The sequence below is a fragment of the Chiloscyllium plagiosum genome, chromosome 40, assembly GCF_004010195.1.
Source record: "Chiloscyllium plagiosum isolate BGI_BamShark_2017 chromosome 40, ASM401019v2, whole genome shotgun sequence".
NCBI classification, from domain to species: domain Eukaryota; kingdom Metazoa; phylum Chordata; class Chondrichthyes; order Orectolobiformes; family Hemiscylliidae; genus Chiloscyllium; species Chiloscyllium plagiosum.
Genome location: NC_057749.1, coordinates 18,899,817 through 18,927,259, shown reverse-complemented (window position 1 = coordinate 18,927,259; position 27,443 = coordinate 18,899,817). Strand labels below are relative to the sequence as shown.

The 27,443-nt window shown below is 41.1% G+C and overlaps 1 protein-coding gene across 5 annotated transcripts in view; it reads right to left on the bottom strand.

Annotated features, from left to right (window-relative positions):
• Nucleotides 1-27,443, bottom strand: part of ptpn9a (protein tyrosine phosphatase non-receptor type 9a) — a 234,669-nt gene that overhangs the window by 152,576 nt on the left and 54,650 nt on the right. The window contains exon 1 of one of the 5 annotated variants that reach the window (XM_043680534.1): nucleotides 11,149-11,235. The exons of 3 other annotated variants lie outside the window; for them this stretch is intronic. The gene's annotated coding sequence lies outside the window, so the exon portion shown is untranslated. Of the gene's footprint in view, nucleotides 1-1,828; nucleotides 1,881-11,148; nucleotides 11,236-27,443 lie in introns of those variants that run through there. One more of the 5 variants, XM_043680536.1, reaches the window with a different exon arrangement.

The following is a 27,443-nucleotide window of genomic DNA, read 5'->3' as shown; positions in this document are numbered from 1 at the left end:
TTTATGCTCGAAACATCAACTCTCCTGCTCCTTGGATGCTGCCTGACCGGCTGTGGTTTTCCAGTACCACACTTTTAGTCACTGAAAGCTGTTTTCATTGCTCATCTCTAGTTATCCAAAGTAGCTGAGTTTTGTACTTTGGTTATTGACAGTTTCGCTGGAAAAACTCCCATAGTTGAGTCACAGATTCCAGGATTTTGACCAGCAATGAAGAAGGAAAACTATTGGCCAAATAGTGACTTGGAGATGGATGGCAATCGCAGAGTTTTGCTCCTCTTGCCCTTCTTAGTAGCGAGCCTAGGAAGTGAAGCTGAACTAAGTAGCATGTCACAACTCATTGTATCTCTGTAAACTTACACCAGCAAGTTTGTTGGGGGTGTTAAAGAATCATAGATCAAATTCTCATGCAAAGACTTTCACAGCTTCTTGTTGTGAGGATATAAATACGCAGCTACCTTCCGGAAAGTTTATTAAGCTAAGCTCCTTGCCCCCAGAATCCAGTTGATAAATGTCTTTAGATGTAAATCAGAAAGAGAATGTCACCCTCTCTATTCCTTCACATACTGTATGTGAAGAACTAACAAACAGTACTTTAATAACAAAACATCAATTGTGCAGGCTAGCTAACCTGTTGAAGTATGGTAAGTTTACCAAATTGAAGCAGAAGATCCCACTTTGGAAATTATTTATGAATTCATTCTCTGGGTGTTGCAGAGACACAATTTAATAAAGAGAAAGTTTTCCAAGGTTTTGAAGGCTGGGATTAAGGCAGAGAGATTATTGACCGGAAATAAAAGATCAGATTGTCTATCTTTTAGGGAAAGAACGTAAATAATAAAATGGAAACCAAAGACATGTCAGTACATTTTCGTTAAAATCAAAATGTATTTGAATTGCTGGGAAGCATACAACTTTCTGAGCTCTTGGGTTTCCAAGGTCAAGTTCTATTCATCATCGCCCTGTCTAGATTCTTGGAATGCAAAGTAAATCTTCAGGATTATTGCAAACTTAAAATAGTCAGTTAAAGACTTGGGGTCATGTCCAACACACCACACATTTCTTAACAAGCTAATTTAAAAGTCAGTGTGGACTTGTTGAGCCAAATGATCTGTTTCCACACTGCAGGGATTCTATGATAAAACCAATATGCTCTAAGATTGCTGCGGATCGGAGTGCCCCATTTGACCTTGGCTCGAAAACTGAGCAGGACAAAAAACAAGATCCCCTCCCTGGCAAGTGCCACAGTAACAGCTTATAAAAACGTACAGGTCAAGCTGTACATTGAATTGACACCAGCTTCTGCTATTTTCATTTATACATTCTCTAGGCACATCTTTTGTTACTTTACTTGGCCATCGCATGCATTTTGGGCTGGCAGCATAACCCCTTCCTGATGGAGAAGGGCAGAGAGAGAGCACAAAAGATCGAGCATGCGAGAGAGAGACAGAGAGAGAGAGAGAGCGTGAGAGAGAGAGATTTTGCAGGTGTAATTTGTTGGTTGCATGGCTTTTATCTCTTCTAAAGGGGCAAAATATAAGAACCCAAAGGTTACTTTCACTCAATCTGCAAGCAATTGATGAGTCCAGTTTAACAGCACTGGCTCATTACCTAGTAATACACAAATTCTAACGCAGAAACCGCTGAGTTACCATCAAATGTCACAAAGTGCAATCTACAAAATGCTTGTGTTTTGATTTTGGGAGAATCTCATGCCCTACACCTGAATACTCCTAAACACTGGCTAGACTTTCTCTAGCTCCCATTTTTTGTTAGACCGGAAGTTGGACATCTAGGAAGAATCTGAATCCATGCATATTCAAGTCTTTACCCATTTTCCAGGATCTGGTTATAGATGCTCAGAAACGGCACACACCTCTGAATGACAGGAACTAAAACAAATAGAAAATAGTGAGAATAGTGACTCAGCAAGTCAAGCAAAGTGTATAAAGAGGAAGACAGACTAATGTTTCACATCTGCGCAAAGATCAGATGTGGAACATTAGCTTGGTTTCCCTGTCCTCAGCACAGGACATCTTTAGAGGAAAATCCATTCATTGCAGTTAAATATAAAAATCTGCCAATTTTGACATCTCATCCAATCCTCTTACAACACACAATAGCACCTATTTTGTCATAACTAATCATGAGAGATATCAAATAAGATTAAACCCTTCCTAGTTTTTGATCACACACCTCATCCTGACCTACAACTCAAAAACTTAGAACCACCAGTTAAGAAGCCTCAACTATCACTCTGCCTTTTACCTTAGGACAATCTCAATGCGCTGCCGTAAAGCAGATTCGTCCCATGGATGGCATGACTAGGCAAATTAGCCACAAAGTCCATTTATAACCAGAACAAAAGAAAGGTATTTATTTTGGAACTGAAAAGTTTAAAAGGCCCAAAAAACACTATTGTCTGAGCTGAGCATAGCTGCTCATCTTCTGACCAGGGGATATATATTTAAAATATTTCATCAACAATCAAAGAATACAAGGAGAACAATTTTCCACTGTGAGTTATAAATGATTTAGAACGGACTGCCTGAAAGGGTGGTTAAAGTCAATTCAAATAGAATTTGGATACCTACTCTAAAATCGATTAACTTGCAGAGGTTTGAGCAAAGATCAGGGATTAGGACTAATAGGACCTTCAACAGGTGATGGGGACCAGATAGCGTCCATCTGCAGGAAGGGATTTTACCATTCTACATCACTTAATCCATTTGCTTCAGAAATATGCCTAATTTGTTCTGGAAAGAAGACACTAAAGTAGGTTGCATCTGCTATGAATGTCAGCGTGGGATACGTCATGAATGCTATATGCCTTCCTGAGAGCCAGTCACTAGTGGAGTCAATGGGGATCTAGGTTAAGGCTGCTGACCTTCATCTGCATGAGTGGTCAGGAAGAAGGCAAGAGGAGTGGAAGGGGAAAGACAGCCCACAGTTTACTGACATAACATACAAGCACAAGTGCTGGCTGTTAGCGGAGATAAATAGACAAGTCTATATGCACTGGGGACTGTGGAAATGGATTTAAAACACTTCTATTTAATCTTTGATTGTAAATCCGTTAAATCACTGTTCCTGAACTTTGCATGAACCACGAGACACAAAATCAGCTATTTGACAAACATCTTATTGACAGGACAAATAAGACACATGGAGGAATGTGTCTTACAAGAAAGACCTGGTCCACACTACAAAGTTTCAACTTTGACAAAAATATGTTACAGTTCATCTGTTTGTAATTGCAAGAGGCCTCAGTCATATCTGTATAGAAACACTGCATTTGCAGTACTGAAATGATTCAGCACTAAGCCACCTTGGTTAAAGCATGTAAGAGTTTCACTCACTGGTTGTCTTTGCTGATGATTTCTAAGAATTATTAGTCATATAGAAAAAGCCCACATTGTACACCGATACGTAGCCACAGATAGTGATCAATCCTGCACATGCAAAGCAATACAGCATCAGTGATTGCACTCCACCACAACCTCAACTTATAACACAGGAGCTACTGTGCATCTGCATTATTAAAACAGTTGCTGCTGTGTTTTATAGATATTACTCATTTCACAATGCAGACACAAAGTCATTCATAAAAAAGAACCACAACTCAGCACTTCAAAATCGCAAACAGCATACATACAGGCTTCCAAGGTTGTGAATTGCGCCTGGCATCAAGTGTAGACAGACTACTATGAGCTGACTAAGATATTGATATGACCTTCAGAATATTTGTTAGAAGCTTCAGTCTAAGTTTAAGGAAGCTATGCTTGCTCTGGTTATCTTTTGCAAGATTACAGAAATATTTAGCTGTAAAGCTGCTAAAATATCACAAGGATGCATTCAATTGACTGAAGTCTATTTCTCACTGTTGGGACACTCATTGGAAAGAACTGGTTGCAGCAAAAGGAGAATAAGGGAGGGATGAAGTAGAGCAAATACTGAACTTTCTCCAGCTGTCGAGCAACAAAGCAATAAACGTAGTCAGTTGCCTTTTTTTGGTCACGTGTTGTGTTACAGATAGGGAAGTGCAAAACACTCAAACTTCAATATTGAAACATAGAAGATTGGAAGAGTGGACCATTCAACCCCTTGAGCCTGCTTCATTATTCAATATGATTATGATTGATCATCAAGCTCAATACCCTGATCCTACCCTTCCCCCATATCACTTGATCCCTTTAGCCACAAGAGTTATATGTGGTTTCTTCTTGAAAACACAACAGTGTTTTGGTTAGGCCACTGTTGGAATATTGCATGCAGTTCTGGTCTCCTTCCTATTGGAAAGATGTTGTGAAACTTGAAAGGGTTCAGAAAAGATTTACAGGGTTGGAGGATTTGAGCTATAGGGAGAGGCTGAACAGGCTGGGGCTGTTTTCCCTGGAGTGTTGGAGGCTGAGGGGTGACCTTATAGAGGTTTACAAAATTATGAGGGGCATGGATAGGGTAAATAGGGGATGGGGAGTCCAGAACTAGAGGGCATAGGTTGAGGGTGAGAGGGGAAAGATATTAAAGAGACCTCAGGGGCAACTTTTTCACGCAGAGAGTGGTACATGTATGGACGGAGCTGCCAGAGGAAGTGGTGGAGGCTGGTACAATTGCAACATTTAAGAGACATTTGGATGGGTATATGAATAGGAAGGGTTTGGAGGGATATGGGCCGGGTGCTGGCAGGTGGGACTAGATTGGGTTGGGATATCTGATCGGCATGGACAGGTTGGACCGAAGGGTCTGTTTCCATGCTGTACATCTCTATGACTATGATTTCCTGTGGTCATGATTTCCATGGACCGCAGCCCCCTCCCCCCCCCAATTCTCTGGGAAGAAATTTCTCCTCATCTCAGTCCTAAAACATTTACCCTTATCCTGAAATTATAACTCTTGGTTCTGGACTCCTCCATCATTGGGAATACCCCTTCTGCATCTAACTTGTCTGGTCCTATTAGAATTTTATGGACTTGCATGAGATCTCTCCTCTTTATTCTAAACCTTCAGTGAATACAATCATAATTGGCTCAGTCTCTCCCCATACTTCAGTCCTACCACCCCAGAAATCAATTTGGTTAGCCTTCACTGCACTCGCTCTATAGAGAGAGCATCATTTCAGAGATATGGAGACCAAAACTGCATACAATATTCCAGGTGTGGCCTCAAGTGCCGTGTATAATTGCAGCAAGTCATCTTTGTTCCTATGCTAGAATCCTCTTACTATGAAAGCCTTCTTTACTACCTGTAGCATGTGCGTGCTTACTTTCAGTGACTCATGCACAAAGGCACCAATGTCTAGATGAACCATGACCAAAACAAAAAGAATTCTTTGGGCATTTCAAAGTTTTGAAACAAATAGACTAAGTGGAGTACAGTCATAGAGTCATAGATGTACAAAATGGAAACAGAGCCTTCGGTCCAACCCAATCTAGTTCCACCTGCCAGCACCCTGCCCATATCCCACCTCCCAACTCCTGTACTCAATACTCTGACCAATAAAGGAAAGCATACCAAACACCTTCTTCACTGTCCTATCTACCTGCAACTCCACTTTCAAGGAGCTATGAACCTGCACTCCAAGGTCTCTTTGTTCTGCAACACTCCCTAGGACCTTACCATTAAGTGTATAAGTCCTGCTAAGATTTGCTTTCCCAAAGTGCAGCACTTCACATTTATCTAAATTAAACTCTGCCACTTCTCAGCCCACTGGCCCCTCTGATCAAGGTCCCGTTGTAGTCTGAGGTAACCTTCTTTACTGTCCGCTACACCTCCAATTTTGGTGTCATCTGCAAACTTACTAACTATACCTCTTATGCTCACTTCCAAATAATTTATATAAATCACGAGAAGTAGTGGACTCAGCACCGATCCTTGTAGCCCACTGGTCACAGGCCTCCAATCTGAAAAACAACCCTCCACTACCACCCTCTTTTGTTCAATCTTTGAGCCAGTTCTGTATCCAATGGCTAGTTTTCCCTGTATTCCATGAGATCTAATCTTGCTAACCAGACTCCCATGAGGAACCTTGACGAACGCCTTACTGAAGTCCATATATATCACAACAACCACTCTGCCCTCATCGATCCTCTTTATTACTTCTTCAAAAAACTCATTCAAGTTTGAGAGACATGATTTCCCACACACAAAGCCATGTTGACGATCCCTAATTACTCCCTGCCTTTCTAAACACATGTTCATCCTGTCCTTCAGGATTCCCTCCAACAACTTGCCCACCACCGACATCAGGCTCATCAAATTGAACTAGGAATTTTCCTTCAATAGTATAGATCAAACTTGCAGTTTCTCCATGTATAAGAATAAGGGCATCAATTCATGGAACAGCACCAACTGAAAGTTCATCTCCTAGTCACTCACCATCCTGGCCAAGTACAGTTACTTCACAGACACTGGGCCAAAACCAGAGAACTCCTTCTGAACAGGGCCTGAATAGATGAAGTGCAGCCGTTCAAGAAATTGCATTATGGCTACCTTTCCAAGGGTAAATAGGTAATAACAATGCCCATGTCTCAAGAATGAATGAAAAAATAACAGTCCCAATTAGACTTCTGGGATGACATTCTAGTGTGGCGTGCTAAGCTCACATACTGGATCATGCTGCTTCTGGCACACAAGTGACTCTATTCACTCATACATTCTGGCAATTTCTTTGTGTAATGTAAGACCACATCTATTGAAAACTTAAGTTCAGAGAGTGATGTAAATTTACAACTCGAATCCACAATTTAAAAAGCAAACTTGCATTGATCTGGGTATCACAAAGACCTGATCAATCAATTATATAATTTTTAAACTAGCAACCGCTACATGGAAGTCAATTAGTTGAGTTGAATTTCTTGGACACGAAAATGACCAGCATATATACCTGAAGTTACCATTTTCCGTGGACTGTTTGAGTAGTGAAGACACTTGCAAATTGAAATATCTGTTGAATATTTCAGAAAGTTACAGAAGCAAAAAGATTATTTAAATTGATAAACTTTAGAAAGCCTTCTGAGAAAGGTAAATAACAGTTTGCATATACAGGGAAGGAGAATAAGAGCACATTCCAAGCAAAAGCTAAATAGCAATCATCTTGAGAACTTTAGTCCACTACCCACCTTCCAATGAGCCCCCACCTTCCCCACAAGGTTTGATACCATCTTCCACTCACCCACATTCTTTTTCGCAAATTGGTCATATTTGACATCTCACACTTATGAGAAATATCAAACTAAATGAGTAAACACTTCTGAAATGAAATTATTTTGATAGGTTACATTTACTGTTATTAAAAAAAAGTTTATACATGAAGTGGGACTTGTCAAATTAACTAAATAGTGCTAGTCAGAAGAATGGATCATGGAAACCTATTGTGTATGTTAGAACTGCCTCACTCAATATCAAAAGAAATTCAGTTGCAGATCCCAAGGGAACCAGGCTATCTGTCATGATCAAAGATTGCTGATTGGCAAGGGAATCAAGAGATAGAGGAAAAAATAGGCAGGTGACACTGAGTCCACAATCAGATCAGCCACAATTTTATCAAAAGGCAGAGCAAGGTCTAGGAACTGAATTGCCTATTGCTTCAGCTAAATATATGTGTATATACAAACCATTCCAGGTCAGTTTGGCACTCCCAGTCAGCAACCAGAGTAGCACGTGCAACAATTTCAACTCATTACTGTGTGTGGGAAATGCTGTGTGCAAATCAGTTGCTATGATTTATATACTACACAAGTGCTTCATTGGTTGTAAAACACTTCAGGATTTTTTTTTAAAGAGTCAGAGAGATATACAGCACGGAAACAGACCCTTCGATCGAACTCATCCATGCCAACAGATATCCTAACCTAATCTATTCCATTCGCCAGCACTTAGCCTGTATCGCTCTAAACCCTTCCCATTCATGTCCTCATCCAGATACCTTTTAAATTTTGCAACTGTACCAGCCGCCACCACTTCCTCTGGCAGCTCATTCCATACACGTGCCACACTCTGCGTGAAAAAGTTGCCCCTTAGGTCCCTTTTAAGTCTTTCCCCTCTCACCCTAAACCTATGCCCTCTGGTTTTGGACTTCCCCACCCCAGGGAAAAGACTTTGTCTATTTGTCCTATCCGTGCCCCTCATGATTTTATAAACTTCTATAACATCACCCCTCAGCCTCCGATGATCCAGGAAAAACGCGTGAGCCTATTCAGCCTCTCCCTGTAGCTCAAATCCTCCAAACCTGGCAACATCCTTGAAAGGGTTTAGAAAAGATTTACAAGTTTCACAACATCGTTCCAATAAAAGGGAGACCAAAATTGCACACAATATTCCAAAAGTGGCCTGATCAATGTCCTGTACAGTTGCAACATGACCTCCCAACTCCTGTACTCAATGTACTGCCCAATAAAGGAAAGCATGCCAAACACCTTCTTCACTATCCTATCCACCTGAGACCTCACTTTCAAGCAATTATGAACCTGCACTCCAAGGTCTCTTTGTTTAGCAACACTCCCTAGGACCTTACCATTAAGTGTATAAGTCCTGCTAAGATTTGTCTTGCCAAAACACAGCACCTGACATTTATCTAAATTAAATTCCATCAGCCACTCTTCAGCCCATTGGCCCATCTAATCAAGATCCAATTGTAATCTGAGGTAACCTTCTTCGCTGGCCACTACACCTCCAATCTTGGTGTCATCTGCAAACTTACTAACTATGCCTCCCATGTTAACATTCAAAATCATTTATATACATGACAAAAAGCACTGGACCCAGCACCAATCCTTGTGGCACTCCACTGGTTACAGGCCTCCAGTCTGAAAAACAACCCTCCACCACCACCCTCTGTCTTCTACCTTTGAGCCAGTTCTGTATCCAAATGGCTAGTTCTCCCTGTATTCCATTAGATCTAACCTTGCTAATCAGTCTCCCATGGGGAACCTTGTTGAACACTTTACTGAAGTCCATAAGTATTACATCTGCTGCTCTACCTTCATCAATCCTCTTTGTTACGTCTTCAAAAAAAAAACTCAAATCAAGTTTGAGACATGATTTCCCATGCACAAAGCCATGTTGACTATCCCTAATCAGTCCTTGCCTTTCCAAATACATGTTAATCCCATCCCTCAGGATTCCCTCCAACAACTTGTCGACCACGAATGTCAAGCTCACCGGTCTATAATTCTCTGGCGTATCCTTACCACTTTTCTTAAACAGTGGCACCACGTTAGCCAACCTCCAGTCTTCTGGCACCTCACCTGTGACTATCTTTGATACAAATATCTCAGCAAGAGGCCCAGCAATCACTTCCCTAACTTCCCACAGAGTTCTAAGATACACCTGATCAGGTAAAGGGGATTTATCCACTTTTATGCGTTTTAAGACATCCAGCACCTTCTCCTCTGTAACATAGACATTCTTCGAGATGTCACTAACTATTTCCCCACATTCTATATCTTCCATGCCCTTCTCCACAGTAAATACTGATACAAAAATACTCATTTAGTATCTCCCCCATCTCCTGCGGCTCCACATAGGCTGCCTTGTTGATCTTTCAGGGGCCTCTACTCTCTCCCTAGTTACCCTTTTGTCCTTAATGTGTTTATAAAATCCCTTTGGATTTTCCTTAGCTCTATTTTCCAAAGCTATCTCATGTCCCCTCTTTGCCCTTCTGATTTCCCTCTTAAGCATATTCCTACTTCCTTTATATTCTTCCCAGGATTCGTCGATCTCTGTGCGTATACGTGACATATGGTTCCTTCTTTTTCTTAACCAAAACTTCAATTTCTCTCATCATCCAGCATTCTGTACATCTACCAGCCTTGCCTTTCACCTGAACAGGAATTGAAGTAATGAAAAGTACCATGGAATTGCAAATTTTTCTTTCCATTGCCAATGTCACTGAAGTTCAAATAGATGTTAAACAATGAAAGAAAGTTTCAAGTATTACAGGTAACTGAATACTAAATGAATCATATAGACGTGTGTTCTGGTCAGAAAGTTGCCTGAAGACAAATGGATTTCAATTCTTCAGCATAAATATACTTCACTTCTGCTTTTTGCGTAGGATGACCAGTCACTTCAATAGGAACCTCGTACTAATTCAAGTTCAGGAATATCTATTTCAGTTTCATTATTGGTCTTTTCTATCAATGGCTATGATACTTGTTCACTTGGAGTGGGATGATCATGTGGTTACATCAACTTGACTCAACAGCAATACTCCCAAGTTAGAGCCACAAAATCACAGAACATTAAAGTACCTACAATGAGTCATTAGTCTCAGATTCAAATCTTCACTCAGGACCTGAGTATCTTAACCCAGGCTGGCATTCCAATGTAGCTCAAAGAGAACATGGCACTGCCAAAGCCCTATTTTTCACAAGATAGAAATTAATGCTTTGACCGCCTGCTCTGCTGAGCATCAGAATTCTCAATGGAACTTGAAGATGAGTGGCGAAAGTGAGGACTGCAGATGCTGGAGATTATTGACCAGGGAAATTAGTACTAACCACTCATCTTCAAGTCAAGAGGGTGGTGCTGGAAAAGCACAGCCAGTCAGGCAGCAACCAAGGAACAGAGGAATCGACATTCCGGGCAAAAGCCCTTCCTCAGGAATTTGTGATGAAGGGCTTTTGCCTGAAACGTCGATTTTCCTGCTCCTCGGATGCTGCCTGACCTGCTGCGCTTTTCCAGCACCACCCTCTTGACTTGAAGATGAGCGGTTAAGTATTAATTTCCCTGGTCAATATTCATCAATGAGCTAAGCTTACCAAATATACAGATGCTGTCATCATTTACCTCATCACTGTGTGCAATATGATTCCCATGTTTATTTAAAGAAAGAATGACATGCAGTAACGAAGCTTTTCACAATCATCACACATTGCAGTGTAATCACTGGTGTTTTAAAACAAAGACTGTGCCTTGAAAACAATTAATTGGCGATGAAGAATTTAGAATCATCATGAGGGTATGTGCAAAATAAATGCAAAACATTCCTTTGTTTATGATGCCCTAAGAGTATGGAGTTCATTTGCGTTTGTGTGGCCAACCCCACCAATATAGACCTCAAGCAGAAACAAATAAATTTAACAGGATCACACAAACAAATTGGTGAGTTGGTGTTATCTCGAGCTACAAATTAGCAAGCATTAGAGATACCTCAAAGTTGAAACAGGAGCCTGGCTGAATCTGTGGTCTCTTGCAAGGCTAGGAGTACCACATTTAATTAATCTCAGTGGCCCAGATCTAGGGAAGGAGAGAGAATATTCACTTGTAAATTCTCAATAGAGATCTACCACATCAGATCACTGGAGAGACACAAAATTAGAAGACCATTTAAAAAACAGCAAACAAAGCACTACAAAAATAAAACTGAAAAGCAGAAAGTGATGTGAAATATGTAGAGAACCTTGGTACACCACACTTGGAGTACTGTGAATAGCTCTGATCTCCATCATACAAAAAGGCAATAAGCATCAAAGGAAGTGCAGAAAAGATTCATGACAATGACATAAGAATGCAGAGGATACACTTATCTGAAAAGGTGATACGAAACTTGCTGAGGTGGTAAACAGTGAGGAAGAGAATATAGATGGGCTGATCAACGGCAAATTGAATTCAATCTGGATAAGAGTGAGGTGATGCTCTTGGGCAGGACAAACAAGGCGAGGAATCCATGATGAATGGCAGTAACCTGAGGATCAAAGGGAACAGGGTGTGCAGGTACACTGGCCCCTTAAGGTGGCAGGGAGATAAAGTGGTGAAGAAGACAACAGAAACAGAAATTGCTTGAAAAGTTCAGCAAGTCTGGCAGCTTCTGTGGAGAGAAATCAGAATTAACAATTCAAGTGACACTTCGGCAGAGGTGAGAAATATTACCTGGATTGGAGAATTTTAGTTACGAAAACAGATTGGATAAGTGGGGTTATTTTCCTTAGAACAGAGGAGATGGATTTGCATAAGATTATGAGGGCATATTCAAGGAAGACAGGAAGGAACTCTTTTCCCTTGGTAGAGTGATCAATGTGGGCATAACTGAAGGTAAAGGACAGGAGGTTTCAAGGTGATGTGAGGAAAAGTAATTTCACTCAGCTGATGGTGGGAATCAGGAATCCATTGCCTGGAAAGGTGTGGAGGCAGAAACCTTCATAATATCTAAATACTTGAGTACTTAAAAGTGCACTTGGTCAAAGGCTGGGAAGTGGATTAGAATAGTTAGGTATTTGTTTTTCAACACTGTAGACTGGATAGGCTGAAGGGTCTTTTTCTGTGTTGTAATTTGAAGATGCCAGTGTTGGACTGGGGTGTACAAAGTTAACAATCACAACACCAGGTTATAGTCCAGCAGGTTTAATTGGAAGCACTAGCTTTTGGAGCGCTGCTCCTTCATCAGGTGGTTGATGATCACCCGATGAAGGAGCGGCGCTCCAAAAGCTAGTGTTTCCAATTAAACCCGTTGGACTATAACCTGGTGTTGTGTGATTTTTAACTTCTGTGTTGTAGATCTCTACGAGGCAGCAATGGACGATATCCCCAGGCCTGGGCTGACAAGTGACAAGCCCTCATTCGCGCCACACGTGTGCCAGGCAAGGCAGAATCTGTCACCCTTTGGTTTCCAATGGCGATGATTATTGATAATCATTGAACCCGCCGCACAGTGGGAGCATGCTGGCCCCATAACCCAGAGATCAATGGATCAAAACCATCTTCTCCTATTTTGTTCGCACATTCTCCCAGTGTCTGTGTGGGTTTCCGCCAGGTGCTCTGGTTTCCTTCCACAGTCCAAAGATGTGCAGGTTAGGTGAATTGGCCATGCTAAATTACCCAGAGTGTTTACAGGGATGAGTAGGTTAGGTGAGTTGGGCATGAGAAATGAAAGATAACATGGTTAGGGTAGCGGAATAGGTCTGGGTGGGATGCTCTTTGAAGGTTCACTGTGGTCTTGTTGGGCCAAATGGCCTGTTGCCACACTGTCGGGATTCCATGGACTGTACGGCTGGGGCTTGTCTATTGAGAAAAGAGCAGACGAGAGAGATGAAGGGTAGATATGGAAAGGATGTTTCCACTTGTGATCAAGAATTAGAGATCACAAATGTAAAACTGCTGACAATAAATCAAATAGGAAATTCCAAAGAAGCTTATTTACTCAATGAAGAGAATGTGTTTGAGGTGAGCAGCATAGATACATTTAAGGAGAAGTTAGTTAAGCACAGAGGAAGACTGGAATAGGAAACTACATAAATGTAGTTGGGTAAAGACATGGAAAGAGGACAGCATCAATACTGGCCTGGACCAGTTGTGCTGAATGGCCTGTTTCTGTGCTATAAATAACTCATAACAAAGGTAAGCATTTAAAATATAAAGATAAAATTGCCATCGTCCTACTGGACCATCAGGGACTGCTCTCTCATTAGAGAGAGAAGACTGGTGGTGGATTAACCTGAGGGCCACCATGCCTCAGGCACAGGGACAGGTTGATAACCTCAGCTGGCTTGACAATTGAACTCACACCATTAACATCACTTTGAATCACAAACCAGCCATCCAGCTAAATGAGCTAACCACATGGGGGGGTGCGAGAGAACATGGAGGAAAGCTAATGTTGGTACCATTATTCAAGAAGGCTGGTAGGGATAAACCATGAAACTACAGGCCAATCAGTCATAGGGAAAATATTAGAAAAAATTCTGAGGAGCAGATTCATCTCTACTTGGAGGAGCAAGGATTAATCAATGATAGTTATCACAGCTTTGTCAGGGGGAGATCATGTCGAACAAATTTGATGGACTTTTTCAATGAGGTGACTTAGGTGTGTTGATGAGGATAACGCAGTTAATGTGGTCTAAATGGACCACCAATGGCCTCCTTCTTTAAAGACCACAATTTCCCTTCCCACGTGGTTGGTAAAGCCCTCCAACCCATCTCATCCACATCCTGCACCTCCACCCTCAAACCCCACCGCTCCAACTGTAACAAGGACAGAACCCCCCGGCGCTCACCTTCCACCCTACCAACCTTTGCATAAACCACATCATCCGCCGACATTTCCGCCACCTCTAAACAGACCCCACCAGCAGGGATATATTTCTCTCCCCACCCCTTTCCGCAAAGACCGTTCCACCGTGACTACCTGGTCAGGCCCACACTCCCCAACAACCCACCCTCCCCTCCTAGCACCTTCCCCTGCCACCGCAAGAATTGCAAAACCTGCGCCCACACCTCCCCCCTCACCTCCATCCAAAGCCCCAAAGGAGCCTTCCACATCCATTAACGTTTCACCTGCACATCCACCAAACGTCATTTATTGTATCCGTTGCTTCCGATGCAGTCTCCTCTACTCTGGGGAGACTGGACGCCTTCTCGTAGAGCGCTTTAGGGAACATCTTCGGGATACCTGCAACAATCAACCCCACCGCCCCATGGCCCAACATTTCAACTCCCTCTCCCACTCTGCCGAGGACATGCAGTTCCTGGGCTCCTCCACCGCCACTTCCTCACCACCCGAAGCCTGAAGGAAGAACACCTCACCTTCCACCTCGGAACACTTCAACCCCATGGCATCAATGTGGACTTCCTGAAGAAGGGCTTATGCTCGAAACGTCGATTCTCCTGTTCCTTGGATGCTGCCTGACCTGCTGCGCTTTTCCAGCAACACATTTTCAGCTCTGATCTCCAGCATCTGCACCCCTCACTTTCTATCAATGTGGACTTCACCAGTTTCCTCATTTCCCCTTCCCCCACCTTACCCCAGTTCCAACCTTCCAGCTCAGCACCATCCCCATGACTTGACTTACCTGCCAATCTTCCTTCCCACCTATCCTCTCCACCCTCCTCACTGACCTATCACCTTCATCCCACCTCAATCCACCTATTGTACTCTTGGCTACCTTCTCCGCAGCCCCACCTCCCTCCCATTTATCTCTCCAACGGGAGGCTTCCTGCCTTCATTCCTGATAAAGGGCTTTTGCCCAAAATGTTGATTTTCCTGCTCCTCGAATGCTTCCTGACCTGCTGTGCTTTTCCAGCACCACTCTAATTTGGATAGAGAGAAACCTTTCTTTTGAGGAAAAAAAACTTTGCTCAATCTGAGACTTACTACCTAAAAGGTTTGCAAAAATGGGAACCCCCAAGAGTTGCTTGATGACTAGTGTAGATCCAATGAGCTGAAGGACCTTTTCCATATTATAAAAACTCTGACTCTATCTTGTTAATGCTGTAATACACATCCAAGCATTAGTATGCAAAATACCATTTGTCCACAAGCAAAAAAACACCTCAAATATGAACAGCGTACACCAACTACAGCTATAGACTTAACCATTCAAGACAAGAAGCATTACTCCTTTTATTAAAAATATTAACAGTATGTCATTTAGATAATGCCGTAAAATTCACACGTTCCACCTATCGTGCTTAATGATAAGCAATAGCTCGTAATCCTAAATATTATAAAGGAAAATATTATACAGAAATTGCAACATCGCCTACCGGTCCATATTCGCATCTTGTATCTTCCCAATATCTACATATCTATTGGCATCTCTCGTTCTAGAAGCAGCCTGTGAGAAACACTTGAATTCCCTTTGGCCTAACGTTTTAACTAAAAGCTTTGATTAACAAGAACAGCTTAAGCATTGTAGAGGCACTATTCAATAAAATGTAGCTCTAACTGTTTTATGGAGGTTTGAGAGACAACACCTTCCCTTGGTAGATACTTTTAATCATCAGATAAATTATCAAAAGCGTCTGACTCAAAGATAGGGACACTACCAATAAGCCATAAAGCTCCTCTCCCCTTGAATACATTCAGAATTATAGAGCACATCACGCTTTCCTTTTAGTATGCAGTGTTAAAAAGACACCAGCGAGCAGGCACTCACACTTGGGAAATATATGTGGGGGTAATATTTTCTGGAAACTGTGAAAGTTAAGTACTAACTGAGTTATTGTGATTCCGCTGGTAACTTGTTGTAAAAAATATACGCAAATGGATTCCCCTCTTCATGGATTCGATACTTCGGCTAAACTTACAAAGTAGCACTTAATATCTGATATTGTTCTATGGGATTGAAAGACGGTGCTTGGTGTTGAAGAGGAAAGAATGCTACTACATATAAAAAACCTCACACATAAACTAGTGTTAACTATTCCCAGTAAAACACACAGGAGGGAAACAAAAAATCAGAAAACAAAACAAGAAATCACGGAGAGAGAGCAAAAAGGTTACTGTTCTTTCAGGATAATAATATGGGTGCATAACAATTATCATGAAATAGTTACATCATAACAAGGAAACTTGAACTCTCAAACTCCAAGCCCGTAGAATGCACTCAGTCTTTTATCTGCAATACTTGCAAAGCTGCATCAAACCACATCCTCCACAGTCCCCTATTAACAATAAGGCCCTGGACAGCATAAACAAAAGGCTCTTTGCTAAAGCCTGCAGACATGAGGAAAAGATGAAGAATAGAGTCCACTGAACTGCCATTAATCACCTATCCATTCATTCAGCTATACAGCTCCACGCAGACAGTCTGCGCACAATAAAGAAAACCACGCATAGCTGCTAAAATCTTGTTAGTTATGGAACTAGCAGGCAAATAAAGCTTTGTACTTGTAGTCCATCAATCAAAAACACATTGACCACAGCCAGGTAATTTCACTCATCAGCCGCTCCTGTAAACAATGAAAACTGAACTCTTATTTGTCACCTCAGAATATGGCCAGACCCTGTAACCATCAACTGTCCCATAGGAATTATGACACTTAGGAGAATACCAGATCATCTACCTCAACCATGCAACTGGAGACAAATACAATCAATTACCTTAGCTGCATATCTAGTAGATAGCCCACATAGTTACAGCGGTCTGATCGAATATAGTTACATATTATCTGATTGAATGGCAGACTCTTATTACTCTGTATTTTGTGTTACTTCCTCTCAGCAGCTCTTCATGCTGCTGCTACCGATCATCAGATCTCACAGTGGGCAAAGCATTGAGGAAATGAAAAAGTATATAGCCAATCCGGCTTCCAAAAATAATTCTTCCAACTTTTTTTCCCCAACATAACCAATTACCGATTCACTCAATGTCACAGCAATCTGTTACCAATAAGGCAGACTACTTTAGCTTTATACCTGGGAAAATATGGCCTATTTAAAGAGTAACTTTTGCTAGGTTTCAGGAAAAAGAATAATTAGAAACTTATTGCTCACAGGTTAGATATTTCAACGTCTAAATACACAAGGAAAATTCCAAGATGAAATTTTAAAAATGGTTGACTTCGCAAAAAAAAGCATCCTCTGTGTCATCTGAGTGTTTTTGCAGTGGAGCAGAGTCTCAGGCACATTTAATCTTTTGGATAGGCACATAGATGACAGTAAAACAAAGGGTATGTCAGTTAGTTTGATCTTAGAGTAGGATAAAAGATCACAACGTCGAGGGCCGAAGGAACTGAACTGTACTGCACTGTTCTACATCTTGCACTACTCAAAATTCATTCTAAAGAGAATGAACATAATAGTTTAAAAACCAAATCAATCAATGAACACAAATAACATTTAAGATAAATAAATGTATCTGAAAATGAGCAGGGATGAACATCTTGAAGCAAAAATACTCAAAGCACTTTACAGTAATAAGCGGGTTTTTTTTGTTTTCTATAATTTGGTTCTCTTCCAAAATCCATTCAATTAGTATCTACGCCTGTGTATTCATTTCCTCATGAATAGTTACCATTTAAAAGCAACTATAAGCAGGTAACATGACTTGCTCATCAATATATCCTCACTCATGCACCAAAATCCACCAAATGCCCAAAAGGCACTCTTAATAACTTCAATTGCAATTACTTCAAGAACAAGCCCTGCCATGCTGCCAAATGACAGAGCTTTGGCTAAATCTGCAAATTAGACTAATAGAAAAAAAAACATAGGTACCACAACAATACTCAGAATGATACTTAAATTATTTGAAAACAAGCAAATTTAGTTTACAGCGTTTGATATTTTTATAAGGAACTTACTCAGAGTCATACAGATGTACAGCATGGAAACAGATGACCCTTTGGTCCTACTCGTCCATATCAATCAGATATCCTAAATTAATCTAGTCACATTTGCCAGCATTTGGCTCATATTCCTCTAAACTCTTCCAATTCGTATACTCACCCAGATGCCTTTTAAATGTTGTAATTGTATCAGCCTCCACCACTTCCTCTGGCTGCTCATTCCATACAACGCATCAGCCTCTGCGTGAAAAAGTTGCCCCTTAGGTCCTTTTTAAATCTTTCCCCTCTCACTTTAAACCTATGCTCTCTAGTTTTAGACTCAACGCCGGGTAAAATACTTTGTTTATTTACCCTCTCCACGTCTGTCATGATATTATAAATCTCTATAAGGTCACCCCTCAACCTCCGATGCTCCAGGGAAAACAGCCCCAATCTATTCAACCTCTCCCTATAGCTCAAATTCTCCAAACCTGGCAACAGCTTTGTAAATCTTTTCTGAACTTTAGATTAGGTTACTTACAGTGTGGAAACAGACCCTTCGGCCCAACAAGTCCATACTAACCCTCCGAAGAGCAACCCACCCAGACCCCTTCACCTAACACTATGGGCAATTTAGCATGGCCAATTCACCTAACCTGCACATTTTTGGACTGTGGGAGGAAACCGGAGCACCCGGAGGAAACCCACGCAGACACGGGAAGAATGTGCAAACTCCACACAGACAGGTGCCTGAGGCGGGAATTGAGCACGGGTCTCTGGCGCTGTGAGGCAGCAGTGCTAACTACTGTGCCGCCCTTTAAAACATGGTTAGATGCAGGTTTAACAACATCCTTCCTATTGCAGAGAGACCAGAATTGCACATAGTATTCCAACAGCAGCCTAATCAACGTCCTGTACAGCTGCAATACAACCTCCCAACTCCTGTACTCAATGCACTGACCAAATTAGGAAGAGTTAATTGTAAAACAAAGTTAGCAAGTTTTGAGAAGATTCGCAGCTCAGGTTGAGGTTCTGGATGTCCGTTTGCTCACTGAACTTGAAGGTTCATTTTCAGATGTTTCATCATCACACAAGGTAACATCATCAGTGAGCCTCCAGTGAAGCACTGATAGTAAGGCCTACTTTTTATTTATGTGTTTAGGTATAAAAGCGGGCCATACCACCAGTGCTTCACCGGAGGCTCACTGATGATGTTACCTAGTATGGTGACGAAACGTCTGAAAATGAACCTTCCAGCTCAGCAAGCAAACTTACATCTATAAAACAAAGTACACTGAATAAGCCCAGGATGTTGCATAAATTCACCCCTACTTCCAGTTTCTCAATATCAAGTAATTTTAATTATTTCAATCACAATAGACCAGAACATAAAAATTAACCTAATGGCTGTCTATGTGGAGCGTTTCTAGGTTGTCCTGAGTCAAAGTCTTTTGGGTTTGACAAAATGAGCTCTGACTAACTTTGGCAATCAAACAATGATCTCAATTAATTTACACAATGGCAAACTTATATTCCTACACAACTAACGTACACTAGCCATAAGGTTTTGTTTACAGGCAACAATAAAGTGGGAACACTCAACCTTAGGCAGCTCTTCGAGATTGAAAATATGTTTCTTCCATTCTAGTTCAATTGGTTCTTGGACTGATAAGTCCAATGCTCAATCTGCCACATGCTGGGTAGGCAGTGGTAGAAGCGTTGGGTAGATCAGTGTTACGACACGGGATAAATTCTCCTGCTTAATTTAAAGCAGCAACACAGAAAAAATTTGCCCGTGCAATAATCTGTAAAAATGCGAGGGGCCAAGAACTATTTAAAGTAAAAATTAACAACATTATTTCTTAAAGTATAACAGAGAATAATTAACCAACAACTATTTACAACTCCTTCCTCCAATTTATATTTTACCTTCCCTTCTATAATACTAGTCTAATATAAAACTCTATTAAGATTTACAAAACAAAACTTCTTATCTCAAAGCCAGGCAGCTTTCAGTTTTCTATGTATTCCGTTATTCTTTGCTTGCCCTGGAGGATTCTGCTTCACAGGTTACTGATCAATAAAGGTACCTTTAAGAAAGCTATTTTTCAGACAGTCTTTACATGCTGGTAGCTTAGCAATTCTCCTCTCAATTGTTTAATTTTCACCAGTCTTATCCCCCCACCCCCCCCAAGGCATCAGATTGTGTAATTGGCTTTTAAGATTATTAATATACTAAATTCAAACTGGCTTGGAGTTTGGTATTTTTTGGGGTATAATTTAAACTGATTGGCCTAATTCGAAACTATGCTTTGTCGTTTCCAGACAACCAGCCAATATAAGTAAGTGGTTCGACCAAATGTTACATTATATTTTTTTCAGAACACTTGATTCTGTAAGATAGTTCTGTTGCTTTTAACTCTCTTACAAGTACAGTACGCCAACACCTTCAAAACAATCAGTCAGTCATTTGGAGGTTTGTGCACTCACTCCAAGGCCTGGACTTCAACTCCAGTGTTCCTGACAAAGTCTGATGTGTTACGATGCATTCCTGAGTGAAGCTTTTCCATTTTAGTTGGTCACAAGGCTGGAAGTCGTATGCACTGTCAGGGGTATTTGCCTTCCTAGAAAGTTTCTGCAGTGATCAAATCCTGGATGGAGCAGCTGCTTCTGGAGTCTGGTGTCAGGCATATGAAAGACATGGGGAGCTGGTTTTGTGTGTTTAGCATCTTGATGCTGGCTTGGTAGAGCATTCTGCTATTGGACCACCTTTCTTGCCACCACATTTAGAGGATCATGCAAAGGCACTGCTGGTGGCAGATCTCCCATGCTTTAAGCTGTACTTCATCTATTTTTCTGAAGCATGTAGGGAGCTCAGAGATCACTGCTATCCAGTAAACAAAAGTATGAGGAAGCATCACAGGACCTGAAACTTTAACTCTGATTTCTTTTCACAGATGCTGCCAGACCTGCTGAGCTTTTTCAGCAATTTCTATTTTTGTCTGATTTACAGCATCTGCAGTTCTTTCAGTTTTTAAACAAAGGCATTATTCTGGCATTGAATTCCTGGTCCTCAAATATTCTACTTCAGTCTCCTGAATAACAAGCAAGCATATTGGAGAATAATGAATTAATTTTCTAGTTTGCCTTCATCAAGAAGAAACCCGACAAGGAAAACAATCCATGTTTTCCAAGATCCTGCAGATGATCAATCTCTAATTGATTGGGAGAGGTATTGTTCTGTGGAGTTGCAAGAGTATCTTAGGTTTCCTGTTTAGTGAATGTCCCTTTGTTTCATATGTTTCAGAGAAGTCAACAATATATTGCGGTGGTACAGGACATTAGTGAGGCCACTTTCGGAATATGTGTACTGTTCTGGTTAGTCTGCTATAGAAAGGATATCATAACATTGGAGAGGATGCAGACAAGATTGATGAAGGATGCTACCAGGACTGGGGGGCTTGAGTTATAAGGAAAGGGCAGATAGGCTGGGACTTTTCTCACTGGGTTATAGGAATTGAGGGGTGATCTTGCGTAGATTTATAAAATGATGAGGGGTATAGATAAGGCGAATAGTAAAGGCAATTTCCATAGGAATGGGGAATTCAAAATTAGAGGGCATAATGTTAAGGTGAGAGGAGAAAGATTTAAAAGGGACCAGAGGGGCAACATTTTCCACATAGAGGATAATTCGTATAGAAGTGTGGAAACAGGCCATTTGGCCCAACAAACCCACACCAACCCTCCGAAGAGTATCCTATCCAGACTCATTCCTCTGCCCTATTACTCAACATTTACACTGACTAATGCACCTAACCTACACATCCCTGAACACTATGGGCAATTTAGCATGACCAGTTCACCTAACCTGCACATCCTCAGACCGCCGAGGGAAACTAGAATACCCGGAGGAAACCCACACAGACACAGGAAAAACGTGCAAACTCCACACAGACAGTCCCCCGAGGCAGACCCTATGAGGCAGCAGAGCTAACCACTGAGCCACCATGTGGAATGACCTGCAAGAGGAAGTGGTAGATTCAAATACAGTTACAACATTTGAAAGACATTTGAACAAGTTCATGAAGAGACAATGCAGGCAAATGGGAATAGTTTAGTTTAGGAAACTTGGTCGGAATGGACGATTTGGACCAAAGGGTCCATTCCCGTGTTGTACGACTATAACTCAGAGTTCAGTTTCTGAATGAGCATACAGATACCAGGACAGAACCCCACTGGTCCTCAAATACCACCCCACCAACCTCCATATACATCGTATCATCCGTCGTCATTTCTGCCCCTCCAAACGGACCCCACCACCAGGGATATATTTCCCTCCCCTATCAGCGTTCCGAAAAGACCACTCCCTCCGTGACTCCCTCGTCAGGTCCACACCCCCCACCAACCCAACCTCCACTCCCGGCACCTTCCCCTGCAACCGCAAGAAATGCAAAACTTGCGCCCACACCTCCCCCCTTACCTTCCAAGGCCCCAAGGGATCCTTCCATATCCGCCACAAATTCACCTGCACCTCCACACACATCATTTATTGCATCCGCTGCACCAGATGTGGCCTCCTCTATATTGGGGAGACAGGCCGCCTACTTGCGGAATGTTTCAGAGAACACCTCTGGGACACCCGGACCAACCAACCCAACCACCCCGTGGCTCACTTCAACTCCCCCTCCCACTCCACCAAGGACATGCAGGTCCTTGGACTCCTCCATCGCCAGACCATAGCAACACAACAAGTCCCTCCTCCCTACGTTTTATCTTAGCCTGCTAGACAAACTTTCCTCATTCCTGAAGAAGGGCTCATGCCCGAAACGTTGATTCTCCTGTTCCTTGGATGCTGCCTGACCTGCTGTGCTTTTCCAGCAACACATTTTCAGCTGCAGATACTTATTATCTGCATACTGGAGGTTAATAACTGAAATTGGAGCAATTTTGGTTTTGGATTGAAAGTAGTGTAAGTTAACAGTTTCACATTTGTTCCATAGATGATTTCACGCTGATAGGTAGTCTGCTGGAGGTGAGATGCAGAATTGCAGCAAGGAAGGTTGAGAAGAGAGTCAGTGTGATGACATAGCCTTGTTTGACTCCAAACATCACTAAGATAGGATCTGTGAGAATTACAACTTATATGTCACCATGGAGTAGACAGATGGTGAAGATGACAAATTAATGAAGACATCCAAATTTGAGGAGGATACTCCATCGATCTTCACGATTGTCATAGTGAATGGCTTTTGTGAGGTTGGCAAAGGTCAGATACAGCAATTGCTGCTGTTCCACATATTTTGCTTGGGGACTTGGCTTACAGTGAAAATCATTATGTGGTGCTCTTCCATGCACAAAACAGGCTGACATTCTGGAAGTCTTCCAATACTAGCAGACAATCCAAGAGGATCTTTTCAATGGTCTTTTCAGAGTAGGGAGACTCCTCTAATTATTATAATTGGACTAGTTTCGCTTTTCTTGAATAGTCATAATCGCAGCATCCCTAGATTCCCCCATCATGCACCTTTCTTTCCAGATGAGGGATATGAATTTGTGCAGCTGTATCACACGTGTATCAGAATTTCAGCAGGGATTTCATCTGTTCCAGATAATTTGGTATTTTTCCAGACTTTTTCAACTTTGCTCAGAACCAGGTATGGTGGTGAGAGTGGGCTAGAAGATCTTCTGAGGAATAAGCTGAAGGCATTTAAAACGGAGTGGCAGTTGAGAGCTTTTCAGAATGTTCTCCCAATGAGCACCAACTTTATGCTTATTCTAATGAGCTCCCCTCTATGGCTCCCAGTGGAGTGAGTGCTTGTATGTTAGGGACATGGATCATTTTGTCAGCATTGAAGAAACTACTCACGCTGTTGGCACCCATGGTCCTTAAATCCCCACAGAGTTTCTATCTACCATTTGTTGCTTTAAAAAAAAAGATGAGCTTGTTCGGCAAAATGTTCTATTCCTGTTGCTCTCATTTCTGTTTTTACTTTCCACCAGCTCCAGCTCTCCCTTGCAGAGGTATGACTATGAAGTACAACTGCAGTTGCAAGTGGAAGTGCGATTTATCTGACTAATATATTCCATCACATCTGAATCAGGTGAGATTCTGCTTGAAATGACTGATTTCTATTCAGTTCACAGCCGCTCAGCAGATACAGGTTCAACACCTCACCCATACAGTAAGTGGCAGTGGCCAATTCAATCTTGGGATATATCACACAGCCATCTCCCATCTCAACCACTCCGGTCAGCAATATCATCCAAAATCCTGCACCATGTGAGACCACTTAACACTGCACAAAACTGTTTGTAAATCTTCTCACACAAGTATATTTCGTCTCAAGCTGCTTTTCATAACAAAGTCATTATCCAGATCATTTCTGTGAGGGTACTATCCCAACTCTTCTGGCAGCATATAGGAGATGGAACTTCAAAATAGCTAGAAATCATGTACAACCCATTGACTAGTTTCTTTCAGCAGGTAAGGATCAACTGGTAACGCATTTTCAAACACATACAAGACATGGAATCAGAGGTAGCAACTGAAACAGCAGTGATCCCCAACACAAATATCACATTGTTTCTACAAATATACAATTTTTATTTCTGCAGTCATGAAATGTGGCCTATATATTACAGTCACAATTCATTACCTTGCCCCAACTGCCCTCAAGAAGCAATAAGCCACCTTCTTGAATTGCTGCAGTCCAAGTAATGTTAATATACCCACAGTGTGTTAGGGTGAATGTTCAAGAATTTTGATCCAGCAACAGTGAAGGAATGATGACATATTGCCAGGTCAGGAATGGCTTAGAGCAAAACCCCATTACTCTTTTACGGTGAAAGCTGTGGGTTTGGAATGTGCTGTTTGAAGAGTATTGTCAAACTGCTGCAATGCATCTTATAACTGGCACACATTGTTGCATCCAGGATGCCCTAATGACTTTAACGATATGCAATTCTTACATTAAAATAATTTGGAGAAAACAAGCATTAATATAGAGCATAACAATCACCATCTCCAACTCTGGTGTGGCAAATCCTCCTTTTCACTCCTAAATCAGATGCAATTTTGGTTGGTACTATACAGACAAGTTGCAAATCTCTACATAATGATATCCTATTTAAATAAAAAAATTGCAGAAGTTACAAAATGTCACTGAATCAATTACTGGAAGTAACAAACATTGGTTGCATCATCTGTTCTCTTAACTGGGTACACTGGTATTAGTAATACAGTTAAATCAATTTATTCATTAGGTCCTTTAGCCTAACAAGTGAGGGAACTTTTCAAGATTATTCAAACTTTCAATTAATCACAGAGAAAATAGTAGTGGGGTGAGGCCTCCATCACTAGACCAGTAAGCCAGAGCTCCAGAGAATGGTTCAAACCCCACTATGGCAGTTGTTGGGAGTTTACATTCAATTAATGCATCAATGGTATAAAGCCACTCTCTGTGATGATGAGAACGAAACATTGCTCATCTTAAAATAACGTGAGGTTCATTAATGCCCTTTCCAGATTTAGCTTACATGCAACTCCACACACACAGCAAGGTGGCTGAAACTTTGAACTGCATTCTGAAATAGTCTAGCAAGCAGCTCAGTTCAAGGGCAATTAGGGATAGGAGACTTGTCAGTCACGTCTCTGAACAAATAAAATTAAAATTTCATTGGGTCATGCTCTTCAATGAAGGAAGCCTCACAACCCATGTGAGTCCACAATTGGCAAGTTCGCAGTACATGGATTTGACCATCCATTTCTCTCTAATAAGCACGTGTCAGCTAAATTTGATCATAATTATTCTGCTACAATAGTAGCTTCATAAATCTTTACTACTTTAAAATCAGGAAAACATTACTCAAATAAAAGGAAAATCTGTGCTTATCTTACCTATATTACATAAACCAAGGGATTAGTTAGCTCAGTTAGATAGATCAGATTAACATCAAAAGCATGAGTTCAATTCCTGTTCAGACAGAGGTGGATTCGAGACTTTCCTCCTCGCCTTGCCGATTTCCAGCATTTTCTGTTCCAAACCAGATAACCGCTCCAATTATTCTCTGGAGCACAGCTTAAATATTAATATTTCAATACTGGTTATGTTCTGTGTTTTTCATGGCGACAAATGCAAAGTACAATGTTTGCTTACAATATTTCTGTACTAAATAGACAGGCTGTTCCAGTGTTTAGGCTTAGCGTTATATACTGAAAAATGAGAAATACAGAACAGATTCATAATTTCATCTTCGTTTTCCTTATAGCACTCACATTGCAAAAAAGGAAATGTAACTGTTGTAAGAGGAAAATTCACAATGTCAACATTTTGAAGTTTCTCTTTTTATATGAATGCTGTATTTGCTAAATAAAAGACAACTTAAACATACCTATACACATTGAGTTACTGCTCAGGCTCTCTGAGGGAAAGCTTCATGACCGTATACAACAAGAAAAAAACCTTTTCAGGGTCTTCATCCCTTCTAACAATAACTCACCTGGAGAATGACTCAGGGTACAGGTCCCTCCAGATATGGAAAGCAGGAAGTGGACACTGAGTAATCATCAAACGATTTGTGCATTCAAGAACCAAGTCGAGTATGTCAGGGCAAGTGAGGACAGCACAAGACCAATGCCCCCATCCATCCCTCTAACACAAACTTCATAAGGAGACTTTGCAATTAGTTATACAAACTGAGACTTGGCCTAACTTCACACGAGACAACATCAACCTAGACAATAAATTTGTCTTTATTTTTGAAGAGGGGAACCTTCCACTGAAATGAGGAGAGAACCCATCAACAATCGCATCAAGTGTGTTAACTTATCATTAGGTCAGCTAAAAATGTTTGGGAGCTTGTAACATAAAGGTGAACAACCAATTGCTTACTATTCAGCCAAAAGTACTTGTTTGGAACCTTGTCTGTCCAAAACATCATATATACAAAAGGCAGTTTACTCAAAGGTTGCAGAAAGGTGAATTTAAGTATTTTATGTATTTTTCAGTGTTTAACTGTTACGTTATAAGCTTTTCTTTAAGCAAATGACCCTATTAATGAAGAAAATAATCTCCAAAAGGATTTTCAAAAACATATTGTGGAATCTGATTAGCTTACCAATGTGAAAAGGTTTTGCTCGTTGAAGAACATGGAATGCCCCTCATTTCCCTTTACATTAGTAATTTGCCAATAAAGGCTTATTGATATATTGTGCCCATGCTTCACCAATACACGACCCAACCGTTCAGCATAATTTGTTACTCATGCTTCAGTGATACTTTTACAAACAATAAATGCAAGGTGTATGATAAAACATTTTAAGATATTATGTGTGAAATGTGATCAAAAAATTATAAATTCCTGTGCCTACATGAATTTTTTTTTGAGTTTCCAAGAAACATTCTGTAGATTACCATTGACCAGAAACTGAACTGGACTCGTGTTGAGATCTTCATTTTTTT